Here is a 12,436-nt window from a genome sequence, read left to right as displayed (position 1 = left end):
GTAACTTCCCCAGCTACTCCTGTAAATAACATCACTATTGTGGAACCTAAAGAACTGGTCTTTGAGATATTTTTCAGATTTAGCATTTCGACAAACCAAGAGATGCTACCTGGTCCTGAGACCCACCCCCCAACCAGGAACAGACTCAGCTGTGCAGTTTAGACACTCCTATGATTTCATCCACAGCTTATCAACTGTTTCAGTTCCCTAGGCCCCTGCCTGACAAAGTATCTTTAAAAACTCTAGCCTCCAAGTTCTCAGGGAGGTGGATTTGAGAAACGCCTTCTGTTTTCCACTTAGCTGGCCCTGCTATGATTAAACTGTTTGTTGCAACATTTGCTGTTCTCCGCACATTAGCTTTTCTGGGCAGTGGGCAAGAAGAACCCATTGAGCTGTGACAATATTTTCTCATTTAACTAACACATATGAAGACCATGTAAGCAAGCACTGCATTAGGCACAAGGGGCACAAACAGTGGGCAACAGCCGGTGTCTGCCCCCAAAACTTCTCAGCTAGCATTCTCCACGTAAGCACCAATTCCACGGTTACTAACTGTAATGCGTGCGGGGAAGAAAAGGCCTGTAGGGGACGGGATGTGAGCTGTGACCTTGAAAGGCTTGATGGATGTAGGAGTGAGATTTGCAAAATGAACAGGTGTTAACTAGACAAGAGAAGGATGGATGGGAAGGGGAAAGAAGCATTTCAGGCAGAAGAAACAGCACATGCAAAGGGCAGGAAAGAACAGGGCTGTTGGCAGAAGGTGGAAGCCAGCAGAAGACAGGAAAGGAGGTCCCCATCGGAGAAGCCGGGAAGCTGAGCCACGCCGGGTCCCATCTCCACTCTGAGAAATAAAAAAAAAAATTCTGAGCTCCTAACCGACTGAACAGACCCCCTGTTGGCCAAAGGGACCCCAGAGAAACCTTGGAAACTGAGTTCCAGACCATGACAGGATGGGCAGCTGGTCGTGCCTCACTCTCCCCCTCCCTCGCTCACTGCCATTAGGCTTTCTTCCCTACCAGCAAACCAGACACTGCCTCTAAAAAAAGAAAATACGTATTTAGAAAAAAACAAAAAATGCTACCACTGGAGAAAACTGAGTGATGGGGACATAGGACCTGTCTGCATTTTTGTTTTTGCAACTTTCTGTGAATTTATAACTATTTCAAAATAAAAAGTTAAGTACTCCAATTATATATTCAATGTGTACTATATATTGTAATACAAAAAACATTCACTTGTAAAGAAACACATAAGTAGAGAATAAGTATAATCCTAATCCTAGTAGAATAGTTCAGAGGACAGAATCATTAACTCATCAAATCACAAATAAAAGATACACATATTGTATGTGCTGTACATAGAAAAGTAAATGTTCGTTTTAAAAAAACTAGTTTGATTGTCAACTGGAATTAACAAATGTATTAATTGAGATGAAGTTATATGCTTATTCTCTTAGAAAATACTTGCTTTTTAAAAAATAACAACAAATTTGAAAAAATAAATACCATACAAACTGATTTGCTTTTAAAGTTATATGTAAAGTTATTTTTTAAAAATAAACAACGTTTCAAAATTAAAACTGAAATTTAAAAATGTTTCCTGGTCAAGATTTTCTTCTGTAAATATTGCTTTGCCAATCACGGCCACGATAACCAATACTGAATTACAGTGTTCCCTGGTATACATGGGGGAACTGGTTCCAGGACCTCCTAAGGATACCAAGATCTGTAGATGCGCAAGTCCCTGCTGTGAAATGATACGGTATTTGCATATAACCTATGCACATCCTCCTATATATTTGAAATTACCTCTAGTGTGTGAATAGTTGTTATAGTGTACATTTTAGAAAATAATGACAAGAAAAAAAGTCTGTACATGTTCAGTACCGACACAATCATCCATTTTTCTTCCCCAAATAGATACACATATAAATACATATTTATGTATATCTATAAAAATATATATATAAAATATACCTATCTCTCTCATAAATAGGGTCTCACTGTATTGCCCAGGCTGGAGTGCAGTGGCACAATCATAATTCACTGCATCCTCGAACTCCTGGGCTCAGAGATCCTCCCACCTCAGCCAAGATCTTGAGGAGCTAAGACTACAGGCATGAGCCACCGTGTCCAGCCCCCAAATAATTTCAATCTGCTGTTGGTTGAATCGACAGATGTGGAACCCACAGATACAGAAGGTTGACTGTAATTCAATTTTGCTGTAATTCCAAAAGCAATTAAGTCTACACAGCAGCACAGATGTTTAATATTATTGTCTCCTGAACACAAGACTCTCACATTTGCTACATTAAAGAAACAGAATTAACATATCTAAGCTGATAGGTAATGAGCAACTATGTATAAATGAAAACGCATTTAAAACACCTAAGCCTTGAATAATATTATAATTATGTTCATTATATTGAATTTGAAAATTTACCAAAGTCTGAGGCATTAGAAATAACTTTCACCATATTATCAGCTGCATGTTTTACCAGATACTATTTCAATTTCCATAATTTCCAAGGCAGAAAATACTCCCTTCCACTGATCTGTAAATCTCCTATCTCACACTGACATATAATTTCTCAATTCTTCTGAGGATATGGACACTACCATACTTAGTAAAAAAAAAAAATTTTTTTTTTTTTTGAGACAGCGTCTCGCTCTGTCGCTCAGGCTGGAGTGCAGTGGCGCGATCTCGGCTCACTGCAAGCTCCACCTCCTGGGTTCACACCATTCTCCTGCCTCAGCTTCCTGAGTAGCTGGGACTACAGGCAACCGCCACCACGCCCGGCTAATTTTTTGTATTTTTAGTAGAGACAGGGTTTCATTGTGTTAGCCAGGATGGTCTCGATCTCCTGACCTTGTGATCCGTCCGCCTCGGCCTCCCAAAGTGCTGGGATTACAGGCCTGAGGCACCGCGCCCGGCCCCATACTTATCAAAAATTAAAAAGAATCCTACCAGCATATTAAGAATGCTATAAATCAAGAATGTTTATATTAGCTAATTATGGTAAAGAAAAACTGTGCAAGAAACGTTGGGACTGGAGAGCTCTTTTGGGCCTTTCAGGCTGTTTCTAGCATCCTAACTCCTGAACACCGAAATGGCTGCTTCACAATATCCAATTAATCAAGAAATACCATTCGTTCCATGAACTTAACCCATTACAGTAGAACTGAGAGCATGGCCTGCCTTAACACCAAAATCTGCCTGCATTTCAAACTCCCATGATTGCGCATTACTGTAGCACAGGAAAGAGCATCAGATAAAACTGAGTTTGAATCCCAACTGTGCTACTTACCAGCTGAGTGGCATGGATGTTGGGCAACTTACTGAAATTTGTGAAGCCACATTTTCCTCATCTGCAAAATGTTGATATTATCTTTTCATAGGATGAGAATCAAGCAAGATAATGTGTTTTAAAATGTTAACACGTCAGGTTTAACACAGATACTGAATAAATGGTAGCTGGTATTCTTTACTACTACTGCTGCACTATATAATACAATAATCACTGACTTTGACAAACTTTATTTACATTTTACTGTGTTATCTACATACTCTGCAAATGTGGTCTGTTTCTGATTTATAAGTTCTTAGAAGACAGGAATTATAGCCAAACAATTTTCTCTCTGTAGCACCTAACAATCAAGTTCTAAATAAGGAATGTACTTTCATAGTTTCCTGATTTTTTTTTTTTTTTTTTTGAGACAGAGTCTTGCTCTGTAGCCCAGGCTGGAGTGTAGTGGTGCAATCTTGGCTCACTGCAACTTCTGCCTCCCAGGTTCAAGGGACTCCTCCCACCTCGGCTTCCCAAGTAGCTGGGATTACAAGCAGGCACCACCATGCCTAATTTTTGTATAGTAGAGATGGGGTTTTGCCATGTTGGCTGGGCTGGTCTCGAACTCCTGACCTCAGGAGATCCACCTGCCTGGGCTTCCCAAACTGCTGGGATTACAGGCGTGAGCCACTGTGCCAGGCCTATTTTTTATTTTTTTTCATTTATAAAATAGCCAATTATCTTTAACCCAAAATGTATGCCTCCTCAAATTACCTGGTTTTAGAAGAGGCTGCCTTCTCTAACCTGGTAATTAATTTAAGGTTTACAAAAAAACCCCACAATGAAATAAAGTAATGTGCTATTAATCTATTAATATCTTCAATATTTCAATATCTGCCACAAAACTTGGTCATTAACTCACTTTTTGAAAATATTTTCTCCACCTTAAGTAGAACTAGTTATCAAACAATGAGTCAGTTTTTCATCTGCAGGTTCCAGCTCGTATTTATAAAATACTGGTACTAATCAGAAAATCTCTCTCTTCTGATGATCAAATGTATCTCATGCTATAAGTCTAGATAGTTCAGAATTGCATAGTTTTGAATGAAAAGTCTACTGTAATTATTACTTCTGTTTGTAATGTGTCTTTTCTGCCCTGGTTGCCTTTAAGGTTTTCTCTTTATCTTTGGTTTCCAGCAGTTTGACAACAATGTATCCAGGTATATTATTTTAAATTATTTGTCCTGCTTAAGATTCTTGAAGCTTCTTGGATCTCTGGTGTGCTTTTCATTATTTTTGGCAAATTCTCAGTTATTATGCCATCAAATATTTCTCCGGCCTTGTTATTGCTCTCTTTTCCTTTCTGGAACTTGAATTGCATGTATGTTACGCTGGCTGGTATTGTCCCAGAGTTCTTGGATGCTTGGTTTTGTTTTTGTTTCCCATCCCGTACTCCTTTCCCCTCTCTGTATTTCCGTTTAAATAATTTCTACTGACCTAATCTATCTTTAAATTCACTGATTCCTTCCCCAGCTTCATCGAGTGTATGGATGAGCTTCTCAAAGGAATTCTTCATATGTGATATCGTGGCTTTATTATCTGCACTTGCATTTGACTGTAGTTTTTTTTTGGAGTTTCCACTTCTCTCTATCTGTTCATACATGTTATCCATGTTTTCCGTCTTATCCTTTAACGGTTAAGTCCCTGACAGACAGTGACTCTGAAGTTATTCTAGTTGTTAGTTATTTTCAAGTCACTCAGTTTGCTTTTATTGATTGCTTTATCTTGGAGCAGGGAGTCAGGGTTTTCTGCTATTCCTGTAGCAGCAGCCAATCACTTCCTACAACACAGAGGAGGCCTGTCTGCTTTCACACCCTGCTCTCATGAGCACCCACAGGAGGCCGGCAGAAAATGGCCTACAAGTGAATGCAAACTCCTCCAGTATCAGGGCCCTCAGGTATTCCAGATTGATATTCCAGTCCACACTGGGTCTCTAACAATTTGCTAAAGTGTTACTGATCTCTTCTTACCCCCTTGTATGGCAGTCAGCCTTTCCACCCATGATCTGCCACAGGTGAGCCATCTGTATCTCTTTGGATTCAGATACCTCGAGGGCCCTGAGACCTCAGCTTCTCTATGAGCTCGAGAAAAGTTAGCATTCTACCTGCCTTTTCCTGTAGGAAGGTTGGTTGCCAGCACTGCTCTTTCGAGCTTTCTGCATCCTAGGTGGATGGGCAAATCCCAAACAGTTCAGACTTCATTAAGTAATATCATTTGGGCTTAGCCTCCAAAGGAGAAAAACCAAACCAAACCAAACCAAACACAAAGGCAGAAAAGCTTTACAAAGGGTGAACTATGCTTTTAAGTCAGGAATTAGACATCATCAGAGACTATCATGAAGAAACTTGTAAAGCTTTGGCACGTATGACAGACAGCATAGCTGAACACTGTCTCAAGCAGTTCGGTCAGTCGAGTGAGAATCCCCCTTTCCCCACCTTAGCAATTTTTTATCCTCCAACTCCCTCCACTCCCTCATTCCTTGGCTATAAATCTCCACTTTTCCTTGTAGAATTTGGAGTTGAGCAGAATCTCTCCCCAACTACCAAACCTCACTGCAGTAGCCCCCCTGATAAAGTCTGCCTTACTGTTCTTTAATAACTGTCATGAATAATTTTTCCTGTAACAAGAACAACAATAAAACATCATCCTTTGCCCTCAAAAGCATTAAAATTCCGATACCTGCACCACAAGAAGGTGGAGTCTGTGATGCATGCTGTAGGTGTGTAACTTCGGGCTTGTTGATTCACTTTCGATTTGTTTGTGTACCCCTCAAAATTCGATCCTGTATAGGTATGCTGCCCCTTGATGGCAAAGGCACTTCCATCCAAAATTTGTTTTACTGATACTTCAACAAGTTCCCCCACAAAAGGATCAGTAAACATTCAGTGTTTACCGAATGAACACTTAATAAAACACTCAACAAAACATTCAGTGAATATAATTTATATATTTAATACACAATTAGTATACAATTGATAGATGAGGAAATTAGATAAGGAAAAATGAAAGCAGAAAAATAAAATGAGGTCAGAATTGAGGTTAGGCATATTAAAACATGTTTCCTATAATTCCATATCATTTTCACAGTTGGGCCATACATTTAATTCTGGGTTTTGCAGTGGGCTAAGCAGCGTTAAAAGAAAAACTTTGGACAAATTAAATTTAACAGAGTTTGGCTAGGCGCAGTGGCTTACTCCTGTAATCCCAGCACTTTGGAAGGCTGAGGCAGGCTGATCACTTGAGGTCAGGAGCTCGAGGCCAGTGTGGCCAACATGGTGAAACCCTGTATCCACTTAAAAAAAAAATTAGCTGGGCGTGGTGGCGGGTGCCTGTAATCCCAGCTACTCAGGAGGCTGAGGCATGAGAATCGCTGGAACGCGAACACGGGAGGTAGAGGATGCAGTGTGCCTAGATAGCACCACTGCACTCCAGCCTGGGTGACAGAGCGAGACTCTGTCTCAAAAATAAATAAAAATAAATAAATGAATAAATGAATAAATAAATAAATAAACTTAACAGAGTTAAACAGAGCAAAGGACACCTTAAAAATTGGGCAGTCCTTGGAACCAGAATAGGTTCAGAGGACTCAGGAGCTGCCAAATAGTCTGATAATATTTATGGACAGAAAAAGGAAAATGACCTACAGAAAACAGATGTGAGGTACAGAAACAGCTGGGTTGGTTACAGTTCACATTTGCCTTATTTGAACAAGGTTTCAACAGCCTGTGATTGGCTGAAACTCTGTGATTGGTATAAGGGTAGGTTACAGGCTGTTTATACCTCTAGTTAGGTTAGAGTTCATTATGTATGGAGAAATCTTTAAGTCTAATTTAAAATATGTAAGGCAGCTTTAGGCTAAATGTAACAGCGGAGAGGGAAATTCAATGATGTGCCTCATTCTAATTTCTGTGAGTAGTGGTCTAGATCCCTTACCTGCAATTCCATAATCCATTAAGGTCTGAAGACTGGAAAGTTTTCATAAATTTGACCAAAAAACCATTAGATGTTAAGACCTGACCTGGACAAATGTGAAGTTTGTAAAGTATTTATCTTTTAAAAATATTTACCCTTACACTTCGTGAATATGCAGAACTATGATGTGTTTCACTACTGGGTACTCTACCAGAACTAGCTAAGTTTATTCATTTCTTTTAATTCAACATCCACAGTATAAGGTTAAACAAAAATTATGGGAGGCCATTGTTTTATACTGAGCTCCTACATTAGGCCCCAATAGACAAAACCAAACCAAATGGAGTCACTCATGCTAAATGCCACACAATCAAACCGAAGTTTTAGAGAAGCAGGTAGATCCCATACAGTCCAGTGTTTCCTGAAAATAGGAGATTGCAGTCTACCTGAGTCAGTGTAATATGGAAGCTCCCTTTGCTTTAACCCTTACAAAAGAGGAACCTGATGCTAATCAACCGGCTTTTTTTTCTAGTGTTCTGTTTCCTTGTTCCCACCTTATAAAACCCACTCTTCTGCTATTGCCCAGGGGTAGCTTTCATTCTGTTTTGTAGAATAGAGGCTGCCCAATTCATGAATCACATATAAAAGTCAAACAGATCTATAACCAAATTTGTTGCAATTTTTTCTTCTGATAAACCATATTAATTTTCTAAAAATCCAGAAAATTCTTAATTCCAAACCATCTAATCCCAAAGTTTTAGAGAGAGAACTATAAATCTCTATGTGTTATATATTTGGTCTGAAATACAGCATAAATTCTCCACTTTTTACTAAAAAAAAAAAAATAGAAAAAAAGCCAGACACGGTGGCTCACGCCTGTGATCCCAGCACTTTGGGAGGCCAAGGTCAGTGGGTCACCTGAAGTCAGGAGTTCGAGACCAGCCTGGCCAACAGTAGAGATGAAACCCCATCTCTACGAGAAATACAAAAATTAGCCGGGTGTGGTGGCATGTACCTGTAATCCCAGCTACTTGGGAGGCTGAGGGAGGAGAATTGCTTGAACCTGGGAGGCAGAGGTTGCAGTGAGCTGAGATTGCATCCTTGCACTCCAGCCTGGGTGACAAGAGGGAGACTCCATCTCAAAAAAAAAAAAAAAAAAAAAAGAAAAAAACCTCTTTTCATTCCAAGTGTTCTACACACAGTATATTGTACATGTCTTCCCAATGAGGTTTACAGACGTGTCATTTAAAAAATGGGTTAAGTGTGAGAAACTCTTCGAGCGCTCTTAATTTTGTATCTATAGAATCCAGTTGAGTGAAGTTACTTGGCCTTCACTTGATGTTGCCCAACTCTCGTGCTTGTGTTGACTCAACAGAGGCCCTGCCTGTGGTAGAAGACCCAACAACAAAAGCAGGTCAGATTGTCTAGGAAATTCACTCAAGTAAACACCTTTCTTGGGGATTCCAGTTATTAGCATATTAAATTATATGTAGTCCTCCCTTTACAGAAACCCATTTAATGCTACACCCATTTTCCAAAATTATTTGAGCATAGAACACCTGTCCTCTCCACCCCATACATCTTTTATAATCAGGTGATTTAATATGTAGAACACTGGTTGGAAAATGACTTGGTAAAGCAATTAAACGTAAACTTTCACTAATAAAAGAAACAATTCTTATAAATAAAACATCGTAAAGAAATAAACGAATAAATACAGCTGTTATTCTGGCTATCTTACAGCTTCTTTCCAGTCTTATATTTACACCCACTTTATTAGAAAGCTCCTCTTCAGCTCTTCTCCATCGCACCTGTCTCTGCCTCTCCCAGGCGAGCACAGCCCCCAGGCATTCTGGGAACTTGCCTGCAGGGTGTCCTGCCACTCTGGCGCCTGAGCCAGTTCCAATGCCCCATCAGAGTGTGCATTTCTAAGGAATGCAAGTTGATGGAGCTCATGAAAGCACACTAATTTGCCTTTCCTTATGGCCAGGGAACAAATGGACACAGCACAGAAGGTGCCATATGTACTGGTCTCCTCAATGCATTAGCAGATCCACAAAACTCCTTCTGATTTCTCTGCTCCAAAACAGAAGAAAAATACCCAGCATCCAACACTGCCTCCATACTGAAAAACGCCAAATAATACCAACTGCAAGCTCCACATTTCCCTCCTGCAACAGTTTCTTTTTCCACAGTAAAGAGGGAGATTCCCACTTTGTTATTTTTTCAGATATCACCTATCAACTATTACTTTTATGGAGGCATTTTATTGAAATACAATAGTAAATCTAGTTACACCCTCAGTAAAGCTTTGCAATCTGCAACCTTTACAAACTATCTTACTATAGAGTTGTTCAGAAACAGTTTTCTATAAAATCTGTATCCCTTAACAAGGGCAGACTATTTTAAACATGGCTTGAGAATTTATGTTAATGTGAATTTATTTCAAAGCAATTTTTACTGAGTGAACTTTATACTTCAGATAATTTATGCCCCTTCCTAGTTTCTCACATAAAAATATCTGCAGATTTTTTTTTGTCACTATAGGATCCCACCGAGTCCAAATGAGCCCTGGTTTGAAGCTGGCTGCCTCCTGTGCTTACGAAATGGGCTGTAAGAGAAGACAGAGCAAGAAAAGCAGGTGAGATCTGTCACAAGACTCTCTGGGCTCACCTTCACCGAGCATCCCACCCTGTGCAAGGCATCCTACTAAGCAGCTGTGTAATATACAATGAATCTCACCTGATCCTGCTACCTGAAACCAGAAAAGGAATGTACAACCTGCAGTATCTGAGGCGGGTTGGTTCCAGGACCTTCCTCCAAGAACAAAATCTATACATGTTCAAGTCCCTGGTATAAAATAGTATAGTATTTGCATATAACCTATGATGCACATCCTCTTATATACTTGTAATACCTAATACAAAGTAGCTATGTAAATAGTTGTTACACTGTACTGCTTTTTTATTTGCATTTTAATAATTGTGTTGTTATTATTACTACTTTTTTCCAAGTATTTTTGACCCATGGTTAGTTGACTGTGTGGACACAGAAGGGCCGAATGTATTTCAGAATTAATAAAGCATGGGGAAAACGCACCAAGAGCCACAAAAGAGGTGCAGATAAAGCAATAAAGGAATTTAGAAGACAGTAATCATTTACAGTGTTGGAAAGGCAATTACCCCAACAATAAATGGTGCCGTTTGTACTGCCATAACAGTGGTATTTCAAATGCAGAGATCAAACATCGTGGGTGGTTTTTTAAAACAGGAAAATGGTAGAAATGTTGTTTCTACAATTGGAATGTAATATGCCAATAATTAACTATGGTGACCTAATATGCTTACTGTAATAATCCAACCTGAATTTTTCCACAATTACCACTGTATTTAAAACAGTTAATTCCTGTGTTTATTTCTAAAAACTCAAGATTTGACTATATGACTACAACAAGAGAATGCAGCCTGTCTAATATGCCAAAGTTGCCTATAAACTAAAAAGAACTGACTTAAGCCCTGGAGTGGTTGCCTCACATTGCCCCACCCTGCAAAGCTGTACTACAGTTGGGTAACTAAATGCTCCTATTTCGAGCATTTAGCTAATTGATTCATCCTATCCCCATGATGCATTCAATGGTTTAAACTTAGATTTCCAGAGCCCCAACTAGACTCTGTGAGACACAATCAGCCATTGCTGTGTGAAAGGTCCCTTTAAAGGACACTAGGGAGTGGGGGCCCCACCCTCTTTGTGTACCCAAACACACAGCTGTGCAAGAGGGGACTCCCAGTGCTCATTTATTCTATTGTTTGTTAATGCCAGAACACATTTACGGCCAGAAAGGGAAAATGAAAGACTATAAAACCGACCTCCTTCTTATATTAAGAAGGTAAAAATCTGTGTCTTGCTCAGAATTGCAACTTTTCTTTTTTTTTTTTTTTTCTAAATATGGATTGTAATAACAGTAATTACCCAACTATGTGAAGCCCAAAGCAAGTAGAGACCAGCAGCATCTGGGCACTTCTTTTTTTTTTTTTTTGAGACGGAGTCTTGCTCTGTCACACAGGCTGGAGTGCAGTGGCACGATCTCGGCTCACTGCAACCTCCGCTGGGTGTTTCCTGGAAATACAGAATTCTGAACCCACTTCACATCCATTAAATCAGAATCTGCATTTATCCAGATCCCCAGGTGATTGTGTGTTAAAGTTTTAGATACCTGACTTAGGAAAAAAACAGTCATCACAATGACTTGAAAAACAAAGATGAGCAAACTTAAATCTCTAATTTTACAAGCAGAAAAATGGTCCATAAGGAGGAGAACTGTGTGAAAGACAAAGGCTTGGGTCTGAGTTAGGCATCCTGTGTTTTCCATTGCTACTCTTTTGCCTCTTAGCCTAAAGAAATCTTAGAGTATCCTATTTTCTCATTTGTAAAATGAGGATAAAAATACCTCTGCCACAAAATTAGGATGAAGATTCAATAAGGTGACAATTAGTCAATGAACTTCTAAAATGTATTAACTAAATGGAAGAAATTCAGGTCCCTGCATCCGAAACATCTGACTTTCTCAATGCTGTCACAGCTTGGGTGACCACACATGGAGGTGGGCATGACAGTCCTAGGTTATGACTGCCATCTTGGTGTGATCAATAATAGCACTCCCTTCTTTCTTAATAGCATTTTGGAGCTGGGCACGGTGGTTCACGCCTATTATCCCTGCATTTTGGAAGGCCAAAGCTGGAGGACTGCTTGAGGCTGAATGTTCAAGAACAGGCTGGGTAACAGAGCGAGACACCATCTCTACAAAAAAGTTTAAAATTAGCTGGGCAAGTAGCTGTAGTTCTAGCTACTTGGGAGGCTGAGGCAGGAGGACTGCTTCACCCCAAGAATTTGAGGTTTCAGGGAGATGTGATTGCACCACTGCACTCTAGCCTGGGCGACAGTGTGAGACCCTGTCCCTCTCTCACCAAAAAAACGGGTTTGGCTTGGACAGTAGATCATATTGTCACCCTATTAATAACTAACTTACTGAGTGCTTCATATGAGCCAAACACTGCATCAGTTGTCCACAGCCTACGCTATACTGCCTTACCAAAGAGAGGAAGGTGTCAACTGTATTCTTGGGGTAAACAAAAGTGGTAGTGTTTGTTGACCACGCATAGGAACAAAAACATTAAAACA

General features: G+C 39.8%; 1 protein-coding gene across 1 annotated transcript in view; it reads right to left on the bottom strand.

Annotated features, from left to right (window-relative positions):
- The window catches only part of LOC129011399 (mitochondrial intermediate peptidase-like), a 163,802-nt gene that overhangs the window by 85,307 nt on the left and 66,059 nt on the right, over window positions 1-12,436 (bottom strand). The window lies entirely within an intron of this gene.

The sequence above is a fragment of the Pongo pygmaeus genome, chromosome 14 (genome assembly GCF_028885625.2).
Source record: "Pongo pygmaeus isolate AG05252 chromosome 14, NHGRI_mPonPyg2-v2.0_pri, whole genome shotgun sequence".
Taxonomy (NCBI): domain Eukaryota; kingdom Metazoa; phylum Chordata; class Mammalia; order Primates; family Hominidae; genus Pongo; species Pongo pygmaeus.
Note: the sequence above shows the minus strand (reverse complement) of the source record. Positions and strands in the feature narration are given on the sequence as shown.